This window comes from Schistocerca piceifrons, chromosome 6 (assembly GCF_021461385.2).
Source record: "Schistocerca piceifrons isolate TAMUIC-IGC-003096 chromosome 6, iqSchPice1.1, whole genome shotgun sequence".
Classification (NCBI taxonomy): domain Eukaryota; kingdom Metazoa; phylum Arthropoda; class Insecta; order Orthoptera; family Acrididae; genus Schistocerca; species Schistocerca piceifrons.
The window spans coordinates 438,534,626-438,559,229 of NC_060143.1; positions in this window are offsets into that span (position 1 = coordinate 438,534,626).

The following is a 24,604-nucleotide window of genomic DNA, read 5'->3' on the forward strand; positions in this document are numbered from 1 at the left end:
AGCCCCATGTTTGCTAGACTTTTTTGTTTCCAAAGATCGTTCGTGTCCTACGCTGAATATTAACTATTCCTCTTGTGATACTCAGTATAGTCAATCTGCTACTCCAAATATTTCAGTGGAATACAATAATTGCTTACTGATTTAAAAAATCTTTAACGTAATTTCAACTAGTCTTAATGGTTAGACTTTGTTCACTAGTTATAGGGGATTTATAATTAATTAGTAAGTCTACTAAGGCTCGAAATTACGTAAATTTTCCAGATTACGGGTTGTACGGAAATAAGTGCAGGTAGGTGCTGTATGTGGTACCTAAACAGCTACACATGTCACTGAGTTGATTGTTTTTTCTCTGGGTTGAATAGTCTTCCCACCAACAAGACATCAAATTTACGGCGTTTTCTGCAAGGTCGTAGCAGCACCACGAAGTGGACCAGAAGTGTCAATCTAGGCCAAACATTTTGCGTCCACGTGTCCGCATTTTAACACCTGACGTGCTGCCTAGGAGAAAACAAGCATTAATAGCTCGCTCTTCCCATATTTACCTGGAGGCAACAGCCAACCTAATAACAATAATTATTCGTCTGGAAACGAAGTTAATACAGATGTAATGCTGTTCAGTAGACAGTCCTCAATCACTAATGAAAATGTCTGCACTGATACGAATTACGCCCTGTAATTGCTCTAAAACTTATCGCTATATTACCTTTGATACATAATCTTCTTATTACATTTATTTTCATTGGGATTTTTCAGATAACAATTTTTTTATGATCATTGATAATTACTACGTTTCATTAAGAAAATGTTCATTCTCAAATGCCAGTTTGTGAGTTATAGCTTGTACAGGCACTACATATTGTGTTAATCCTGTTCTCGTAACGTATGTTTTTCATCATCGGGTGCTACAGCTATAGATTTTTTAATAGACCACTCTAAGATCTAACTTGACTGTTATACAGTCACTGTTATTTGAAACACACAAACAGATGAATTTAGTAATGCGCCATTTTCAGGTACCCGCAATTTTACATCGCCACCCTGTTACACATTTAAATGATAGGCCCATATCTGGGTACAGCTACGGTGTAAATTATGACGATAGGGGTGGCAAACGGAACATCACCGAAATCACTCGAACATGTGATACATATATATATATATATCGCATTGAATTTACTATAGCCAAGGTGGGAAACGGAATGGTCTTTTTGTATCATTCATACTGCGTACGATGTATTTAATTTGAAAATAAACAATTAAGTAATTATCGTAGTTTCAGGGCTCCATTTCAGGTGCGCGTACAGATAGTGGCTTTCTGGTATACAGATATTAGTGCTTAGTCTCCTCTTTACGTAAACTCTCTACCTACACTGACGAAATAAAAAATCGCAATAGCAGAAAATAATGTACAGTAATGAGAATTTTTCCTCCCCCCACGAACCATGGACCTTGCCGTTGGTGGGGAGGCTTGCGTGCCTCAACGATACAGGTAGCCGTACCGTAGGTGCAACCACAACGGAGGGGTATCTGTTGAGAGGCCAGACAAACGTGTGGTTCCTGAAGAGGGGCAGCAGCCTTTTCAGTAGTTGCAGGGGCAACAGTCTGGATGATTGACTGGTCTGGCCTTGTAACACTAACCAAAACGGCCTTGATGTGCTGGTACTGCGAACGGCTGAAAGAAAGGGGAAACTACAGCCGTAATTTTTCCCGAGGGCATGCAGCTTTACTGTATGGTTAAATGATGATGGCGTTCTCTTGGGTAAAACATCCCGAGGTAAAATAGTCCCCCATTCGGATCTCCGGGCGGGGACTACTCAAGAGGACGTTGTTATCAGGAGAAAGAAAACTGGCGTTCTACGGATCGGAGCGTGTAGGTTAGAAAATTCAAAAAGGGAAATGGATAGGTTAAAGTTAGATATAGTGGGAATTAGTGAAGTTCGGTGGCAGGAGGAACAAGACTTCTGGTCAGGCAAATACAGGGTTATAAATACAATATCAAATAGGGGTAATGCAGGAGTAGGTTTAATAATGAATAAAAAAATAGGTGTACGGGTAAGCTACTACAAACAGCATAGTGAACGCATTATTGTGGCCAAGATAGACACGAAGCAAACGCCTACTACAGTAGTACAAGTTTATATGCCAACAAGCTCTGCAGATGACGAAGAAATTGATGAAATGTATGATGAGATAAAAGAAATTATTCAGGTAGTGAAGGGAAACGAAAATATAATAGTCATGGGTGACTGGAATCGACAGTAGGAAAAGGGAGAGACGGAAACATAGTAGGTGAATATGGATTGGGGGAGAGAAATGAAAGAGGAAGCCGTCTGGTAGAATTTTGCGCAGAGCATAACTTAATCATAGCTAATACTTGTGTTGTGACTTGGCAAGACAGCCAAGTCACAATGAGAGGAAGCCGAAAGGCACGCGTTAAGCTCACGCAGATCGGCGTGAGGTCTGGAATAGTTAAAGGAATTAATAGTAGCAAATAAAGTACGTAGTTCATGTAATACTTAACTTTAATCCACAATTGTAGAACATCTCTCTTGACGGTACATGTTATAACCACAATATAAAATAATATCAAATGCTATGGCGCCTTGCTAGGTCGTAGCAATTGACGTAGCTGAAGGCTATGCTAACTATCGTCTCGGCAAATTAGAGCGTAGTTGTCAGTGATCCATCTCTTGCTAAGTCGGCTGTACAACTGGGGCGAGTGCTAGTAAGTCTCTCTAGACCTGCCGTGTGGCGGCGCTCGGTCTGCAATTACTGACAGTGGCGACACGCAGGTCCGGCGTATACTAATGGACCGCGGATGATTTAAAGGCTACCACCTAGCAAGTGTGGTGTCTGGCGGTGACACCACAACTTGGTTTAAGAATCATGAAAGAAGGATGTATACATGTAAGAACCCTGGAGATACTAAAAGGTATCAGATAGATTATATAATGGTAAGACAGAGATTTAGGAACCAAGTTTTAAATTGTAAGACATTTCCAGGGGCAGATGTGGACTCTGATCACAATCTATTGGTTATGAACTGTAGATTAAAACTGTGGAAACTGCAAAAAGGTGGGAGTTTAAGGATATGGGACCTGGATAAACTGAAATAACCAGAGATTGTACAGAGTTTCAGGGAGAGCATAAGGGAACAATTGACAGGAATGGGGGAAAGAAATACAGTAGAAGAAGAATGGGTAGCATTGAGGGATGAAATAGTGAAGGCAGCAGAGGATCAAATAGGTAAAAAGACGAGGGCTAGTAGAAACCCTTGGCTAACAGAAGAAATATTGAATTTAATTGATGAAATGAGAAAATATGAAAATGCACTAAATGAAGCAGGCAAAAAGGATTACAAACGTCTTAAAAATGAGATCGACAGGAAGTGCAAAGCGGCTAAGCAGGTATGGCTACAGGACAAATGTAAGGATGTAGAGGCTTATCTCACTAGGGGTAAGATAGATACTGCCTACAGGAAAATTATAGAGACCTTTGGAGAAAGGAGAACCACTTTTATGAATATCAAGAACTCAGATGGAAACCCAGTTCTGAGGAAAGAAGGGAAAGCAGAAAGGTGGAAGGAGTATATAGATAGCCTATACAAGGGCGATGTACTTGAGGACAATATTATGGAAATGGCAGAGGATGTAGATGAAGATGAAATGGGAGATATGATATTGCGTGAAGAATTTGACAGAGCACTGAAAGACCTGAGTCGAAACAAGGCCCCCGGAGTAGACAACATTCCATTAGAACTACTGACAACCTTGGGAGAGCTAGTCCTGACAAAACTCTACCATCTGGTGAGCAAGATGTATAAGACAGGCGAAATACCCTCAGACTTCAAGAAGAATATAATAATCCCAATCCCAAAGAAAGCAGGTGTTGACAGATGTGAAAATTACGGAACAATCAGTTTAATAAGTCACAGCTGCAAAATACTAACGCGAATTCTTTAGAGATGAATGTAAACACTGATAGAAGCCGACCTCGGGGAAGATCAGTTTGGATTCCGTAGAAATGTTGGAACACGTGAGGCAATACTGACCCTACGACTTATCTTACAAGAAAGATTAAGGAAAGGCAAACCTAAGTTTCTAGCATTTTTAGACTTAGAGAAAGCTTTTGACAATGTAGATTGGAACACTGTTTCAAATTCTGAAGGTGGCAGGGGTAAAATAAAGGGAGCGAAAAGCTATTTACAATTTGTACAGAAAGCAGATGACAGTTATAAGAGTCGAGGGGTGTGAAAGGGAAGCAGTGGTTGGGAATTGAGTGAGACAGGGATGTAGCCTATCCCCGATGTTATTCAATCTGTATATTGAGCAAACAATAAAGGAAACAAAAGAAAAGTTCGGAGTAGGTATTAAAATCCATGGAGAAGAAATAAAAACTTTGAGGTTCGCCGATGACATTGTAATTCTGTCAGACACAGCAAAGGTCTTGGAAGAGCAGTTGAACGGAATGGACAGTGGCTTGAAAGGAGGATATAAGATGAACATCAACAAAAGCAAAACGAGGATAATGAAATGTAGTCGAATTAAATCGGGTGATGCTGAGGGAATTAGATTAGGTTCAAATGGTTCAAATGGCTCTGAGCACTATGGGACTCACCTGCTGAGGTCATTAGTCCCCTAGAACTTAGAACTAGTTAAACCTAACGAACCTAAGGACATCACAAACATCCATGCCCGAGGCAGGATTCGAACCTGCGACCGTAGCGGTCTTGCGGTTCCAGACTGCAGCGCTTTTAACCGCACGGCCACTTCGGCCGGCTAATTGGATTAGGAAATGAGACACTTAAAGTAGTAAAGGAGTTTTGCTATTTGGGGAGCAAAATACGTGATGATGGTCGAAGTAGAGAGTATATAAAATGTAGACTGGCAATGGCAAGGAAAACGTTTCTGAAGAAGAGAAATTTGTTAGCATCGAGTATAGATTTAAATGTCAGGAAGTCGTTTCTGAAAGTATTTGTATGGAGTGTTGCCATGTATGGAAGTGAAACGTGGATGATAAACAGCTTAGACAAGAAGAGAATAGAAGCTTTCGAAATGTGGTGCTACAGAAGAATGCTGAAGATTAGATGGGTTGATCACATAACTAATGAGGAGGTATTGAATAGAATTGGGGAGAAGAGGACCTCGTGGCACAACTTGACTAGAAGAAGGGATCGGTTGGTAGGACTTGTTCTGAGGCACCGAGGGATCACCAATTTAGTATTGGAGGGCAGCTTGGAGGGTAGAAATCGTAGAGGGAGACCAAGAGATGAATACACTAAGCAGATTCAGAAGGATGTAGGTTGCAATAGGTACTGGGAGATGTAGAAGCTTGCACAAGTTAGAGTAGCATGGAGAGCTGCATCAAACCAGTCTCAGGACTGAAGACCAAAACAACAACAACAATGAGGTTTTGGGGATACATTCGTCTAGGCAACATAATTAAGCGATTAACACTGAAGTACCATAAGGTCATGTAAGCGTGAGACAAACCATTGAAAATGTGTAACGCTGGTATATTAATAACTTCTGTAGCCGCCACAATGTTGAATGCAAATATACAAATTTGTAGGCATAGTGTTGTACAGGCGCTAGATGTCAGTTTTTGGGACGGAATTCCATGCCTGTTGTATTTGGTCGGTAAATAGATGGATGGTTAATGAATGATGTTTGTGAATGACACTGGAGTTGTCATTCGAGTACGCCCCATATGTGCGCGACTGGAGACAGATTTGGTGATCGTTCAGGACAACGTAATATGTCGACATTCCGTAGAGCATGTTGGGTTACAACTGCGACAAGTGGGCGATAGTTTTATTGCTGGAAAACATCTCTTGAAATGGTGTTCTTTAATGGTAGCACATCAGGTGGATCACCACGTTGACGTACAATTTTACAGTCTGGCCACGTGGTATGAACACGGGAGTGTTCATGCTACCATACATAATTACCATCCAAACCGTATCTCCAGGTGCAGGTCAAGTGTGTCCAGCATTCAAGCAAGTTAGGTGCAGGTCCTCAAGTGTTCTCCTTCTAACCAACACGCGGCCATCATTAGTACCGAGACAAAAATAGCTTGTATCAGAAAACACAATAGATCTCTACCCTGCCGTCCAATGAGCTCTCGCTTGACACCACTGAAGTCGTAAGTGGTGGTGGTCTGCGGTCAGTGGAATGCACGCCACAGGTGTCTGCCACGGAGCTGTCATTGAAGTAACCGATTTGTAACCGTTCGTTGTACCACTGTGGTACCAACTGCTGCTCAAATTGCTACTACAGATGCAGTATGGTGCGCAAGAGTCGTACACTCAACACGATGGTCGTTCCTCTCGGCAATGCCGCGTAACAGTCCGGAGATCGTTCTTCTTGTAACAGTATATTCTCGTGACCACCGCTGCCAGCAATCATGTGCAGCAGTCACATTCCTGCGAAGTCTTCCTCCAGTATCGCAGAAGGGACATCCAACTTCTCGTAGCCCTATTACACAACCTCGTTCAAACTGAGTGAGGTGTCCATAATGACATCTTTATAGCATTAAAGACGTTCTTGATCTATTTCAATTTACCAAGTCCATTCTCAAACGTAATTGACTCTCACGACCGATACAGCGTGTGTTTAGAGCGACTGCCACATAATTTGTAAAGACATCTTCTTTCAGACGTAGAAACAAGCCTTTTGACAGTATGGCGTTGCACCTACGTATGGCCTGGATGCATGCACTGATTCAATTGGGAAGGTCATCATAAAGCCGTCGTATTCTCTCCTGAGGCAAGGTGTCCTTGGTATCCGGGGAAACGGCACGAGGTGGCAGTTGACGTCCGAGCTTGTCCCACACAAGCCCTGTGGAATGTTAATGGCAGAGGGATTACCTCAAAGTCACACAGACTGTTCATAAAGATACATCCCATATGTGGAAGAGCGTCATCCAGCTGAAAAATTGCACCATGGTAATGCAGCAAGGGACGTAACAGCTGAGGACGCAAGATGTACCATAATGCTGTCAGAGCTCCCTCAGTCACCACCAGGCGAGACCTGAAGTCATATCTTATGCCTCCCCACACAGTGACGTTGGGAATAACACCGCTGTGCCTCCACAGATCATTGTAACATTGGACCTCTCTCTAGTTCGCTATCTCATACACAAGTGTTGTTCTTTGTGGATAGTGCAGAACCGCGATTCATTCTTGAACTCTGCGATTTAGTATGGGTAGACGTTATATTTGACAACAGGAATAAGTTAATAACTGGTTCCTTTTACCGAACCTCCCCACCCTCGACTCAGATGGTACACTTGTAGAACAGTTGAAACACTGCCTTTCCAGGTAGCCTATTGTTCCAATTTCCGACAACGTATTTTGCTGCGAGTAAAAACTTTTACTGTTTATAAATTCTCCATTGGTTCTCACATCACGGGGAATACAATACATTTAAATATTGGTCGTCTATATCGTACGGGATTAAAAGCATTAGTTTTCTATCCACGCATCGTCCATGTTTTATATCGATTTCAGAATTAAAATGTAATTTGTTTCATGTACAGAATCTCCCACTCTTTCACGTTTGGCCAGTCGCTGCAGTAGCTTCACTTTGTCTAGCCCCATCTCACTGGGGTATTTCCACACACACACATGGCTCTGAGCACTATGGGACTTAACATCTGAGGTCATCAGTCCCCTAGAACTTAGAACTACTTAAACCTAACTTACCTAAGGACATCACACACATCCATGCCCGAGGCAGGATTCGAACCTGCGACCGTAGCGGTTGCGCGGTTCCAGACTGATGCGCCTAGAACCGCTCGGCCACAACGGGCGGCGGGGTGTTTTCCTCGTGGCTGCTTGCATAGGGCTTAGGCTAGTTCGTAGTTCCTTATGGCCGAGTTCAAATCGCCTCCACCTGACATTGTGGTATGCTTTTATTGGTGCTTATATAAAATTTCGCACGCTTTGAAGGGATTATTTTACTCTCTCTCCCCGCACTAAATACATTTTTTTTTTTTTTTTTGCGGTACCCGTCTTATCTTGTTGACAAATATTGCAAGCGGGTTTTGTGTTTATCAGTGGCGTGAAGGACAGGGATAGGCTTCAAGAAAAGCATTATATAATATTATAGATGCAGTACTTAATGTGTGGGTCTATTCTACTCCACGTAACATTTTTCACGAAGTCCCTATAAAACGAAAAAAATGTAAAATACTTCCATTCTAGACCCAGTTTTTATCGTATAAGGATGTGCCTAAAAGCAACCGTTCCTGCTTTTAATAAACTTTCTCCAGCCATAGCGGTGTTTCTTGTCTTCACATAAAAAAAGTTCGAATAAAACTTGAGTCTCATTTCAAATAGGTACCAGATTCATATAATTACAGTTGGTGATGACTTCAATCTAACCTCAATACATCAGCGAAAACAAAGTCGGTGGTAGGCATAAAACGTCGTCCGAAATCGTTCTGAATGCTTTTTCAGAAAACTATTTTCAGTATTTAGTTCAGGAGCCTACTCGAGGTGTAAATGGTTGTGAAAACATACTTGATCTCTTTGCAACAAATAAGCCTCAGCAGATTTGGAGCATCATGAGGGGTACAAGGATTAATGATCACAAGGTTGTTGCAGAGAGATTAAAACTGTAACATCCAAACCCACCAAAAATAAACCCAAAGTACGCCTATTTATAAAAGCAAATAAAAATTCGCTTGACGCTTTCCTAAGAGACAGTCTCCACACCCTCTGTGTAAGTGTAGACCAGCTGTGGTTTGAGTTTAGAGAAACAGTATCGACGCAATTGAAAGATATATATCAGATAAATTAATAAGAGACGGTATTGATCCACCATGGTACACAAAACAATTAAGAACACTGTTGCAGAAGAAACGAAAAAGAGCATGCCAAATTTAAAAGAATCGAAAAATCCCCAAGACTGGCGAAGATTTACAGAAGATGTTAAATTTAGCGCGAACTTCAATGCGAGATGCTTTTAATAGCTTCTACAATGAAACTTTGTCTCGAAGTCACGCAGAGAACCCAAAGAGATTCTCGTCATATGTAAAGTACACCAGTGGCAAGACGAAAGCAGTACCTCTAGAACGCGATAGCAATGGAAATGTTACGGGTAACAATAGCTGCCAATATGAGTAACTTGAGGTAGATATCCCAGGTGTAGCGAATCAACTTAAATCAATGAACACAAGGCCTCCGGTGTAGAACCTGTATCAGTGAGGTTCCTTTCAGAGCGTACTGATACTGTAGTTCCGTGTTTAGCAATCATGTACGACATCTCGCTCGTCGGAAAGTCCGTAGCTAAGGACTGGACAGTTTCACAGATCACACCAGTAGCCAAGAAAAGAAATAGATCCATATCGTTGTCGTCGACTTGCAGTAGGATTTTGAAACATATATTGTTTTCGAACATTATGAGCTACGTCGAAGAAAACGATTTATTGACAAACAGACAACACGTATTCAGAAATTATCATTCTCGTGAAAGTCAACTGCCTCTTTATCCTCACGAAATAATGAGTGCAATAGACATGGGACGTCAAATTGATCCATATTTTTAGATTTACAGACGGCTTTCGACACCGTTCCTCACAAGCGACTTCTAATCCATTTAGGTACCTATGGAGTATCGTCTCAGTTTTGCGACTGGATTAGTTTTTTTTTTTTTTCCTGTCAGAAGGATCTTAGTTCCTGGTAAATGACGAGAAGTCATCGAGTGAAACACAAGTAGTATCTGGTGTTCCCAAAGAAGTGTTATAGGCCCTCTGAAGTTCCTGATGTACGTAAACGGTTTAGGAGACAATCTGAGCTGCCCTCCCTCATAGATTGTTTGAAGATGATGCTGTCATTTACCGTCTTATAAGGTCATCAGATGAACAAAAAATTGCAAAACGGTTTAGACAAGATGTCTGTATTGATACGAAAAGTGGAAATTGACTCAAAATAATGAAAAGCGTAAAGTTATCCAAATTAGTAGTACTCAAAGGAATCAGTTATATTACCATTACAGGCTAAACACAAAAATCTAAAGGCTGTAAATTTAACTAAATACCTAGGGATTACAATTACGAGTAACTTTTTTTTTCAGTCGTCAGTCATCTGATGACTGAGAATGCCTTTCCTGTGGCAACCTCTTCATCTCAGAGAAGCACTTGCAACCTATGTCCTCAATTATTTGGTGGATATATTTCAATCTCTGCTTTCCTCTTGAGTTTTTGCCCTGTACAGTTCCCTCTGGTACCATGGAAGTCATTCCTTGATGTCTTAACAGGTGTCCTATTATCCTGCCCTTTCTACTTATCAGTGGTTTCAACATATTCCTTTCAGATTCTGCGTAGGACCTCCTAATTCTTTATCTTGTCAGTCCACCGAATTTTCAACATTCGTCTGTAACACCACATCTCAAATACTCCGATTCTCTTCGGTTGCGGCTTTCCCACAGGCCATGTTTCACTATCATACAACGCTGTCCTCCAAACGCACATTCTCAGAAAATTCTTACTCAAATTAAGGCCTATGTTTGATACTAGTAGACTTCTCTTAGCTAAGAATATCTTTTTTGCTTGTGCTAGTCTGCTGCTGATGTCATCCTTGCTCCATCCGCCACTGGTTATTTTGTCGCCTAAGTAGCAGAATTCCTTAACGTCATCTTCTTCGTTAGCATCAATCCTGATGTTAAGTTTCTCGCTGTTTTCATTTCTGCTACTTCTCATTAATTTCGTCTTTAATCTCAATCCATATTATGTCCCCATCAGACTGTTCATTGCATTCAGCAGATTATACTTCTTTTCATTCCATTCAGCAGATCATGTAATACTTTTTCACGTTCACTCAGGATAGCAATGCCTTCAGCGAATCGCACCATTGATAACCTTTCACCTTGAATTCTAATCCCAATCCTGAAACTTTATTTTATTTCAGTTATTGCTTCTTCGAAGTACAGATTTAACAGTAGGGCGAAAGATTACATACCTGTCCTACATCCTTTTTTAATTCGAGCACTTCGTTCTTGGTCGTCCACTCTTATTATTCACTCTTGGCTCTTGGATCAAATGGCTCCAAGCACTATTGGACTTAACATCTGAGGTCATTAGTCCCCAAGAATTTAGAACTGCTTAAACCTAATTAACCTGAGGACATCACACACATCCATGCCCGAGGCAGGATTCGAACTTGCGACCATAGCAGTCACGCGGTTCCGGAGTGAAGCGCGTAGAACCGCTCGGCCACCACGGCAGGCTCTTGGCTCTTGTAGATATTATGTATTAATCAGTTCTTCTATAGATTACCGCTATTTTTCTCAGAATTTCCAACATCCTGCACCAACTGACACTGTCGAACGCTTTTTCCTGGTCGACAAATCCTCTGAATGTGTCCTAATTTTTCTTTAATATCGCTTCCACTATTATCCGTAACGTCAGAATTGCCTCTCTCGCTCCTTTACCCTTTTCTAAAGCTAAACATCTAACGCAGCCTCAATTTTCTTTTCCATTCTTCTGTATGTTCTTGTCAGCAAATTGGATGCATCAAGCTGTTAAGCTGATAGTGTGTTAATTCTTGAACTACATTAAATGAATATGCAATTGCGAGTGAGGACAACCATCAGCTGTAGGATGGAATGACGACAATGAAAATTAGTGCCGGACCGGGACTCGAACCCGGATTTCCCACTTACAGCGATCGGTCGCCTTACCATTTGGCTATTCGTGCACGACTCACGGCCAGAGCCAAAGTTTCATATGATGTCAACCATGTGTCTGCGACCTGTACTCGTGTATCCATTATGTGTATTCCCGTACAGGTCAGACGTTGTACTTGAAAGTCGCTTCTCCCGTATTGCCAGATAAACACGATACTGCAGAGCCTATGTTATTCTGATTACGGTGCATGTACGAAGAATAACACAGGCAGATCTTTGCATCGTAATCAGAATAACACAGGCACTGCAATATCGTGTAATTCTCCAAATTGGCAGCTCTTGAAGTCTTCGGAAATGTGTCGAGCATATTTTTCCGAAAGTCAGATGGTATGCCACCAGATTCATACATTCTACACACCAACGTGAATAGTCAGTATGTTGCTACTTTCCCCCATGATTTTAGAAACTCTGATGGAATGATAGCTATCTCTTCTGCCTTATTTGAACTAAAGTCCTCCAAAACTCCCTTAAATTGTGATTCTAATACTGGATCCGCTATCTCTTCTAAATCGACTCGTGTTATTTCTAATATAACATTAAAAAATCCTTCCTCGCACAGAGGCCTTCAGTGTACTCTTTCCACCTATCCCCTCTCTCATCTGCATCAAACAGTGGAATTCCCGTTGCACTCGCAATGTTACCAACCTTGCTTTTAATTTCACCGAAAGCTGTTTTGACTTTCCTACATGCTGAGACAGTCCTTCTGACAATTATTTCTTCTCAGATTTCTTCACATCTTTTCATGCAGCCATTTCGTCTTCGCCTCCCTGCACTTTCCACTTGATTCATTCTTCAGTGAGTTGTATTTTTGTATTCCTGTTTCCTTCTTTCATCGATCAACTGAAGTATTTCTCCTATTACCCGTGGTTCCTTCGCAATTACCTTCATTGTACCTATGATTTTCTTTCCAACTTCTGTGCTTGGCCTTTTTAGAGATGTCCATTGCTCTTCAAGCGTACTGCCTACTGTTGTTGTGGTTTGATGCAGCTCTCCACCTTACTCTATCATGCGCAAGCTTCTTCATCTCCAAGTAACTACTGACACCTACATCCTTCTGAATCTGTTTAGTATATTCACGCCTTGGTCTCCCTCTACGATTTTTACCCCCCACTCTTTCCTCCAATATTAAACTGATAATCCCTTGATGCCTCAGAACGTGTACTACCAACCGATCGCTTCTTTTAGTTAAGTTGTGCCACAAATTCCTCTTCTCCGAATTCTACTCAGTTCCTCCTCGTTATTTATGTGATCTAACCATCTAATGTTCAGCATTCTTCTATAGCACCACATTTTGAAAGTTTCTATTCTCTTCTTATCTAAACTACTCATCGTCCGTGTTACACTTCCATACATGGCTACACTCCATACAAATACATTCAGAAAAGACTTCCTGACAAATCTATACTCGATGTTAACAAATTTCTCTTCCTTAGAAACATTTTCGTTGCCATTGCCAATCTACATTTTATATCCTCTGTACTTCGACAATCATCAACTATTTTGCTCCCCAAATAGCAGGACTCATAGGACTCACCTGCTACTTTAAGTGTCTCATTTCCTAATCTCATTCCCTCAGCATCACCTGACTTAATTCGACTACATTACATTATCCTAGTTTTGCTTTTGTTGATGTTCATCTTATATTCACCTTTCTAGAGCCTGTCCATTCCACTCAGCTGCTCTTCCACGTACTTTGCTGTCTCTGACAGAATTACAATTTCTTCGGCGAACCTCAAAGTTTTTATTCCTTCTCCATGGATTTTAATTCCATCTCCAAATTTTTCTTTCGTTTCCTTTACTGCTTGCTCAATATAAAGATTGAATAACATCGGAAATAGGCTACAAACTTGTCTCACTCCCGTCCGTACCACTGCTTCCATTTCATGCCCCTCGACTCATATAACTGCCATCTGGTTTCTGTACCAATTGGAAGTAGCCTTTCGCTCCCTGTATTTTACGTCTGGCACCTCCAGAATTTGAAAGACAGTATTCGAGTCAACATTGTCAAAATCCTGCTCTAAGTCTACAAATGATAGGAACGTAGGTTTGCCTTCCCTTAATCCATTTTCTAAGATAAGTCGTCGGGTCAGCATTGCCTCACGTGTTCCAGTGTTTCTACGGAATCCAAACTGATCTTCCCCGAGATAGCCTTCTACCAGTTTCTCCATCCGTCTCTAACGAATTCGTGCTAGTATTTTGCAGCCGTGAGATATTAAACAGATAGTTCGGTAATTTTCACACCTCTCAACACTTGCTTTCTTTGGGATTGGACTTATTATATTCTTCTTGAAGTCTGAGAGTATTTCGCCTGTCTCATACATCTTGCTCACTATATGGTAGAGTTCTGTCAGGGCTGGCCCTCCCATTGTTATCAGCAGTTCTAATGGAATGTTGTCTACTCCCGGGGCCTTGTTTCGACTTAGGTCTTTCAGTGCTCTGTCAAACTCTTCACGCAGTATCTTACCTCCCGTTTCATCTTCATCTACGTCCTCTTCCATTTCCATAATATTGCCCTCAAGTACATAGCCCTTGTATAGACCTTCTATATACTCCTTCCACCTTTCTGCCTTCCCTTCTTTGCTTAGAACTGGTTTTCCATCTGAGCTCTTGACACTCATACAAGTGGTTCTTTTTTCTCCAAAGCTCTCTTTAATTTTCCTGTAGTCAATATTTATTTTATCCCTAGTGGAATACGCCTCTGCATTCTTACATTTCTTCTGTAGCCATCTCTGCTTAGCCATTTCCCACTTCCTGTCGATTTCATTTTTGAGACATTTGTATTCCTTTTTGCCTGCTTCATTTACTACATTTTTGTATTTTCTCCTTTCACCAATTAAATTTAATATCTCATCTCTTGCCCAAGAATTTCTACTAGCCTTCGTATTTTTACCTATTGATCCCTTGCTGCCTTCACTACTTCATCTCTCAAGGCTACCCATTTCTCTTCTGATGTATTTATTTCCCCTGTTCTTGTCAATTTTTTCAATTGTTCACTAACATTCTCTCTGAAACTCTCTACAACCTCTGGTTCTTTCAGTTTATCCAGGTCCCATCTCCTTAAATTCCCACCTTCGTGCAGTTTCTTCAGTTTTAATCTACAGTTCATAACTAATACATTGTGGACAGAGTCCACATCTGCCCCTTGAAATGTCTTACAATTTAAAACCTCTGTGTTACCATTATATAATCTATCTGAAACCTTTGTGGTGTCTGCAGGCCTCTTCCACGTACACAACCTTCTTTCATGATTCTTAAACCTAGTGTTAGCTATGGTTAAGTTATGCTCTCTGCAATAATCTACCAGGCGGCGTTATCATTCATTCTTTGCCACCATTCCATATTCACCTTTTCCTTCTCTTCCTTTTCCTACTACCGAATTCCAGTCCCCCATGACTATTAAATTTTCGACTCCCTTCATTATCTGAACATTTTCTTTTATCTAATCATTCATTTCTTCAAACTCTTCGTCATCTGAGGAGCTAGTTGGCATATAAACTTGTGCTACTGTGGTAGGCGTGGGCTTCGTTTCTATCTTCGCTACAATAATGTGTTGACTATGCTATTCGTAGTAGCCTACTCGCGCACCTATTTTTTATTCATTATTAAAGCTACTCATGCATTACCCGCGATTGATTTTGTATTTATAACCCTGAATTCACCTAAAAGAAGTCTTGTTGCTCCAGCCAGGGAACTTCACTAATTCCCACTATATCTAGCTATGACCTATCCATTTCCCTTTTTAAATTTTCTAATGGCCCTAAGCACCAAGGGACTTATCGTCTGAGATTATCAGTCCCATCGAACTTAGAACTACTTAAACCTAACTAGCCTAAGGACATCACACGCATCCATGCCCAAGGCCGGATTCGAACCTGCGTCCATAGCGGTCACGTGGTTCCAGACCGAAGCACCTAGAACCGCTCGGTCACAACGGCAAAAATTTTCTAACCTACCTGCCCTTTTAAGAGATGTGACATTCCACGCTCCGATCCGTAGAACGCCAGTTTTCTTTCTCCTGATAACGACGTCCTCCTGAGTAGTCCCCACCCAGAGATCCGAATGGGGGACTATTTTACCCCCGGAATATTTTATCCAAGAGGACGCCATCATCCTTTAACCATACAACAAAGCTGTATGTCATCGGGGAAAATAATGCTTTCAGGCATTCACAGTACCAGCACAACAAGGCTGTTTTGGTTAATGTTACAAGGCCAGATCAGTCAATCATCCAGTCTGTTGCCTGTGCAACTACTGGAAAGGCTGGTGAACCTCTTCAGGAAAGACACGTTTGTCTGGCCTTTCAACAGATACCCCTCCGTTGTGGTTGCACCTAAGGTACGGCTATCTGTATCGCTGAGGCACGCTATCCTCCCCACCAACGGCAAGGTCAATGGTTCATGGAGGACTGCTGTATCTATAGCCTTAGAGAACTTCAAGCATAGTACTTTTCGTCCTTCAAACAATGTTTAATACACTGAAGCGCCAAAGAAACTGGTATAGGTACACGTATTCAAATACAGAGAAATGTAAACAGGCAGAACACGACGCTGCAGTTGGCAAAGCCTATATATGACCATAAGTGTCCGGCGCAGTTGTTAGATCGATTACTTGTGCTACAATGACAGGTTATCAAGATTTCAGTGAGTGTGAACATGGTGTTATAGTCGACGCACGAGCGATGGAACGCAGCATCTCCGAATCAGCGACGAAGCGGGGACGTTCCCTCTTCTGCGTATTGGTTATCCCTGACTAATTTCTTAATCTTCAGCCTGCTCTTCATGACTACTATATTGTGATCTGTGTCCGTATATGATCATGGGTACGCCTCACAATCCAATATCTGATTTCGGAGTCTTTGTCTGACCATGATGACCAAGATTTCCATGATGTGCAAGTATACCTCCTTCTCTTGTGGTTATTGAACAGAGTAGTCGCTATTACCGGCTGAAATTTATTACAGAACTCATTTGGTATTCCTCCTCTCTGATTCCCTGTCTCAAGCGCATATTATCCTCTAGCAATTTCTTCACTCCGTCCCCTACAACTGCATTCCAGTCCCCAATGACTATTTTTTTCGTCTCCCGTTTCGTACAGTAGTACCCTTTCAATATCCTCATATACTATTTCTATCTTTTCATCTTCAGCTTGCGACGTCGGCATGTATGAATAAACTATCGTTGTGGGAGTTGGCTTGATGTCAATTCTGATAACAAGAACCGTACTACTGGACTGTTAACAAGGGATTTATGACCCTGTAGTTTAGTCCCTTTCTCTCCAAATCAAACATCCAACTAAATGTTCACAGTAACACACTCTCTGCCCTACCTTTCTATTCATAACGAATCCTACTCCCGTTATACCATTTTGCTGTTGATATTACCCTATACTCATCCGACCAGAAATCCTTGCCTTCCTTCCATTTCCCTGCACTGATTCCTATTATGTCTAGATAGAACCTTTGCTTTCTCTTCAGAGATTTTCTAGCTTCTCTACCACGTTCAAGCTTCTGACATTCCACGCCTAGACTAATAGAACGTTATCCTTTCGTTGATCGTCGCTTCCGGGGCAATTTCCCACCCTATGGACAAGAGTGCCCTGAACCTCTGTCCGCTCCTCCGTCGTCTTTGAACAGGACGTTGGCAGATTGAGGGAGAATTCTTATACTGAAGTATTCGGCCACCAATGGTGATTATTAATGAAAATTAAAGCCGTGGTGAGTTTCGAACCCGAGACCGAGGACATTTTGAATACTTATCAAAGACACTAGCCCTAGACCACGGGTTACTGAAATTGAACTTATGCCTAGCCAATCTAGTGTGAAAGCAAACCAAAGTCTCCAATTTATTGGGAGAACATTTAGAAAATGCAACAGGACTATTTAGGAGACTGCTTACACAACGCTTGTCCGCCCTCGGGATGAGTATTGGTATGTAGTGTGTGATCCGCTTGAGATGAGATTGACGGGGGACATCTAAAAACTTCAAAGAAATGCAGCTCGTTTCGTATTACCGCGAAGTAGGGTAGAGTGTGCCACGGATTTGATACGAGATTTGGTATGACAATTATTTAAGCAAAGTCTATTTTTGTTGGGGCAGGATCTTATCGTGAAATTTTATTCATCAACTTTGTCCTCAGGGTGTTTGTTATTGGCGCCCACTTACATAAGGAGAAATTAAAATCAAAATAATATAAGAGAAATCAGTTTTTTCTCGGACGCTTCGAGAGTGGAACGGTAGAGAAATAGCCTGCATGAGTTCTGATGAGCTCTCTGCCAGGTATTTAATTCTGAATTAGAGTGATCATGTAGATGCAGTTGTAAAAGTAAAACCCAGTGCACCGCTATTAGACAGCAGTCCATGCTTCCCGTTCACGTCATCAGAACAGCTCACGTATGGAACAGTAATTCCCAATTTTGACTGCTACAGGCCCACAGTCAGATCCTCTTCTAGCTCTGTAAGTTGCTGATAACGCTGTTTCACATGGGTGGGCCTTATTCTCGAGTCCCTCATAGTGATCATTTAACATCTGACGCTGCTGAGGCTCCTTATATACCTTACCAGGACTGATAGCAACACCAAACATGAAAACATTAACGCACCCTGGTGGCCGTTCTACCTATCACAGAGAATTGCTGGCCTAATCATTTATACACTCGCCACTGGTGCGTCAGTATGCGAAGTTATATTGACAGCCGACCATCTCTCCTTTGCGCTTCAGCTTTTTGTCAGACAGTATACGTGTATATGCTACAGAAGATATGGTAAACATCTGCATCTGATGAACTTTTGTCGTTGTGTGCGAATTTTCCGTCTGTGGCATCACTTAATAAGCTGTATCTCAGTCTTTCTGTGAATGTTTCACAACTGTATCTATTCTGTACACGGATGTGCCGACACAGTAATCACATTGCAGATTCTTAGGTCCCGAGTTCATCGTAGCAGAGTGTGTGGGCTTTCACTTGGCACACATTTCAAACACGTTATTTACACAGGCCCTGGCTGGTTCACCGACCAAGATCGCATCCAATTTCAATATATAAACAGTTTGACTGCCACATACCGCCTAAGAGTTTCTGATGATGTCCAATGTAAGGTCGAAATCGATCACGATTAAAAGCGTGTTCTATGACTATGTGTAGAAAAAAATCAGAAGCCTACTCGGAGTGCACATAAAAAAATAATAAAAACTCACTGGGATAAAACAATTTTATAAAACAAGAAGAAACGTTCCAGAAAAATGGGTCCAAAAATGAACAACTTGCGAAATAGTTTCGAATGTGTGATTACGATCTGCCACTGACTTCAACAGAAAATATTATCGTAGATAATATAGATGCATTTAGAATGTAAATTTTACTATTAAGTCCCAGTTTAATTGTGTCAAATTTTACCTGCAAACCAGGTTGCGGAATAGGGCAAGTTTTGCATCTGATATAAGGCAACAAATAACGCGCCCATATCATCCAAGATGCATTGTTCCAGTAGGACTTGTACCTTGGCCTCTACAATTCCCCGATCTCAGTTCTCTGGATTTTTATGCCTGGAGTCATCTCAAAAGCAAAGTGTACACCGCTCACGTTAATACCGTTGAAAAAAGGAAACTGCGAGTTGCAGTCTTGACAATGTTTACACCTACTTTAATAAGTAGGAGTCTACAGTAAACAGTTCAAATCAAATGGCTCTAAGCACTATGTGACCTAACATCTCAGGTCATCAGTCCCCTAGACCTAGAAGTACTTAAACCTAACTAACCTAAGGACATCAAACACATCCATGCTCGAGGCAGGATTCGAACCTGTGATCGCAGTTTCAATTACTTCTGATAAGTAGGACAATACATCACGTCTACATTTCCAGTTATTTGTATCAAGTGGGACTGTGGTGTCACCGCCAGACACCACACTTGCTAGGTATTAACCTTTAAATCTGCCGCGGTCCGGTAGCATACGTCGGACCCGCGTGTCGCCACTGTCAGTGATTGCAGACCGAGCGCCGCCACACGGCAGGTCTAGAGAGACGTCCTAGCACTCGTCCCAGTTATACAGCCGACTTTGCTAGCGATGGTCCACTGACAAATTACGTTCTCATTTGCCGAGACGATAGTTAGCATAGCCTTCAGCTACGTCATTTGCTACGACCTAGCAAGGCGCCATTATCATTTGCTATTTATCTTGTGATGCATGTACCGTCAGACCGATGTTCACCAATTATGGATTAAAGTTAAGTATTCCACAGCTACGTCCTGTTTTTGCTAGTTCATTTCCGTGTCCTGTTCCAGACCTCACGCCAGCCTGCGTGAGCTTAAACGCGTGCCTTTCGGCTTCACCACGTAGTGGCTTGGCTGTCTTGCCAAGTAACAACAGGGACAATACCCGATACTTAACTCAGTGGCGTCTTGATACCACACATTGGCAATTACACTGAGGTGGCAGAAACGCGTGTACACAGATGGCGGTAATATCGCGTGTATAAGGTGTAAAAGGGCAGTGCATTGGCGGAGCTGTCATTTGTACTCAGTTGATTCAGGTGAAACGCTGGTGAGGCGAAACAAGCGCTGTATCAAAACAATGGTTCAAATGGCTCTGAGCACTATGGGACTTAACATCTGTGGCCATCAGTCCCCTAGAACTTAGAACTACTTGAACCTAACTAACCTAAGGACATCACACACATCCACGCCCGAGGCAGGATTCGAACCTGCGACCGTAGCGGTCGCGAAATTCCAGACTGTAGCGCCTAGAACCGCTCGGCCACACCGGCCGGCGTAAGAGGTACAGAGGCGAGCGAGCGTGCCGGGGCTGACCCCAGTTCACTACTGCCAGCGCCGTCACTACAATACGCCCGTGCTTGACATAAAAAGTATTGCACCATAATGTAACAACGAAATTAAAAATTAAAGAACTTTTCTGAACTTCGTCTTGTATGCTTAAATATATTAATGTTAACATTTTTAAGTCTCAGAATGATCAAATGAATGTCAGGCAAAATATACGATCTTAAAAAAAGATTAGTGGCTGTAAATAATAAAAGCAGAAAGCAAAGGTTGGTCGGAAAAGGAAAAGTATGTTACAATTAAATGTTACAAGTTTCGACGAGATCAGAGCAATATTTCGGCCGAAATCGGCGTTTTTACGAAAAATTTAAGGCGCTAAGTATTAGACTAAGAAAGATGAAAACTCGTGTGAAACCTCTGTTATACGTAAAAATTTTATATATATGACACTAACAACCTATCGCTATTGGTTTTCAAGTTATTTACTAAAACCAAAATTGGAACGAAAAGTCCTCATTCATAGTAGTTCAAGTATCATTTGTATTTGCAATAGAAAGTTCTGCTTATATCACTCTGCTACATTCCTGTAATAATACAGCTGTACCAGGTTTCAAGACTCAATTGTAGCCGCGCGGAGTGGCCGCTCGGTTGGAGGCGCAATGTCGCTAATCGTGCGGCCCGTCCCGCCGGAGGTTCGAGTCCTCCCTCGGGCATGGGTGTGAGGGTTGACCTTAACGTTAAGTTAGTTTAAGTAGTGTGTAAGTCTAGGGACCGATGAGCTCAGGAGCTTGGTCCCTTAGGAATTCACACACATTTGAACATTTGAACTGAATTGTAAATAATAATAATGACAAGAAATCTTAAAGTGGCTATCACTTAACACTTCCGGGCTCAGATGCCGTGGTCCATGCATAAAACTCTCCCCTGACGTTTCGCCTTTGACTGAGGAAGGCATCCTCCGAGGAAAATCGGCGAACTACTACGAGAGCGCGATTGAGCGCCGTATATATAAGCCATCCAGAGGGCGCCGCCGTCAATCACGTGACGTCAGCTGTGCTATGACCTCTGATATTGATAACTTTCTCAGTTTAAATTAATCGATTGTCACGCTGTTGCTGCAATGTTGACATCCATATTTCATCCAGCTTAATGCCTTCATCTTTTCTATTAAAATTATTGCAGTGTTTGGCAACCTCAATGACCTCTCTGTATATTCGCGCATAATAATGCGACGTCTTTGCTATGATTGCGGTCTCACTGAACTTTATTTCATGATCACCTTCCTGAAATACAGGTTCCGCTACAGCCGATCTATCAATATGTCCGAGGCGGCAGTTCGTTTATGTTCACCCAGACGGGTGTTGACGCTTCTTTTTGTTGTGCCTGTATAGACCTTTCCACAACTGCACGGAATTTTATAGACAGCTGGTGGATGTCGTTTATCTTTTCCGGATCTTAAACATTCTATTATTTTCGTGGTGGATCTGAAAACAGTTTCCACATCGTACTTGCTTAAAATTATTCCAATGCCATGAGTGACCTTACTGATAAATGGTAAGAACACTTTCCCCTTGGGTTGATGTCGATCCTCGTCCGTCCTGGTTAGTCTAGGGCGTAGTGCGCGATGTATCTCTCTGTTGGAATACCCATTCTTCTTGAAGGTCGCTCTAAGGTGTTCAATCTCATCATCTAAGTGAGCTGCTTCACATATTTTGTTCGCCCTTTCTATTAAAGTTTTTATCACCCCTCTTTTATGTTTTGGGTGGCTGTTAAGAGGTCATATTCTCTTGTCGATTCCGTTACAAAAATTCTGCAAACAAAGTTTACAACTAGTCAAGCTACAACGTTTTCAGTAACTAAAGTAATCGTAACTCTATTTAAAAAAAAAATTAAGAAGGTTGTAATTTATTAAACGACTGAGCTGTTAATTAATACACTCCTGGAAATAGAAAAAAGAACACATTGACACCGGTGTGTCAGACCCACCATACTTGCTCCGGACACTGCGAGAGGGCTGTACAAGCAATGATCACACGCACGGCACAGCGGACACACCAGGAACCGCGGTGTTGGCCGTCGAATGGCGCTAGCTGCGCAGCATTTGTGCACCGCCGCTGTCAGTGTCAGCCAGTTTGCCGTGGCATACGGAGCTCCATCGCAGTCTTTAACACTGGTAGCATGCCGCGACAGCGTGGACGTGAACCGTATGTGCAGTTGACGGACTTTGAGTGAGGGCGTATAGTGGGCATGCGGGAGGCCGGGTGGACGTACCGCCGAATTGCTCAACACGTGGGGCGTGAGGTCTCCACAGTACATCGATGTTGTCGCCAGTGGTCGGCGGAAGGTGCACGTGCCCGTCGACCTGGGACCGGACCGCTGCGACGCACGGATGCACGCCAAGACCGTAGGATCCTACGCAGGGCCGTAGGGGACCGCACCGCCACTTCCCAGCAAATTAGGGACACTGTTGCTCCTGGGGTATCGGCGAGGACCATTCGCAACCGTCTCCATGAAGCTGGGCTACGGTCCCGCACACCGTTAGGCCGTCTTCCGCTCACGCCCCAACATCGTGCAGCCCGCCTCCAGTGGTGTCGCGACAGGCGTGAATGGAGGGACGAATGGAGACGTGTCGTCTTCAGCGATGAGAGTCGCTTCTGCCTTGGTGCCAATGATGGTCGTATGCGTGTATGGCGCCGTGCAGGTGAGCGCCACAATCAGGACTGCATACGACCGAGGCACACAGGGCCAACACCCGGCATCATGGTGCGGGGAGCGATCTCCTACACTGGCCGTACACCACTGGTGATCGTCGAGGGGACACTGAATAGTGCACGGTACATCCAAACCGTCATCGAACCCATCGTTCTACCATTCCTAGACCGGCAAGGGAACTTGCTGTTCCAACAGGACAATGCACGTCCGCATGTATCCCGTGCCACCCAACGTGCTCTAGAAGGTGTAAGTCAACTACCCTGGCCAGCAAGATCTCCGGATCTGTCCCCCATTGAGCATGTTTGGGACTGGATGAAGCGTCGTCTCACGCGGTCTGCACGTCCAGCACGAACGCTGGTCCAACTGAGGCGCCAGGTGGAAATGGCATGGAAGCCGTTCCACAGGACTACATCCAGCATCTCTACGATCGTCTCCATGGGAGAATAGCAGCCTGCATTGCTGCGAAAGGTGGATATACACTGTACTAGTGCCGACATTGTGCATGCTCTGTTGCCTGTGTGTATGTGCCTGTGGTTCTGTCAGTGTGATCATGTGATGTGTCTGACCCCAGGAATGAGTCAATAAAGTTTCCCCTTCCTGGGACAATGAATTCACGGTGTTCTTATTTCAATTTCCAGGAGTGTATATGTCAAAGAAATGGGTCATTTAGATGCTGCTTCCACTCCCAAAGAAAGCAGGTATTGACAGATGTGAAAATTACCGAACTATCAGTTTAATAAGTCACAGCTGCAAAATACTAACACGAATTCTTTACAGACGAATGGAAAAACTGGTAGAAGCCGACCTCGGGGAAGATCAGTTTGGATTCCGTAGAAATATTAGAACACGTGAGGCAATACTGACCTTACGACGTATCTTAGAAGAAAGATTAAGGAAACGGCAAACCTACGTTTCTGGCGTTTGTAGACTTAGAGAAAGCTTTTGACAATTTTTACTGGAATACTCTCTTTCAAATTCTGAAAGTGGCAGGTGTAAAATACAGGGAACGAAAGGCTATTTACAATTTGTACAGAAACCAGATGGCAGTTATAAGAGTCGACTGGCATGAAAAGGAAACAGTGGTTGAGAAGGGAGTGAGACGGGGTTGTAGCCTCTCCCCGATGTTATTCATCTGTATATTGAGCAAGCAGTAAAGGAAACAAAAGAAAAATTCGAAATAGGTATTAAAATCCATGGAGAAGAAATAAAAATTTTGAGGTTCACCGATGACGCTGTAATTTTGTCAGAGACAGCAAAGGACTTGGAAGAGCAGTTGAACGGAATGGACAGTGTCTTGAAAGGAGGATATAAGATGAACATCAACAGAAGCACAACGAGGATAATGAAATGTAGTCGAATTAAATCGGGTGATGCAGCGGGAATTAGATTAGGAAATGAGACGCTTAAAGTAGTAAAGGAATTTTGCTATT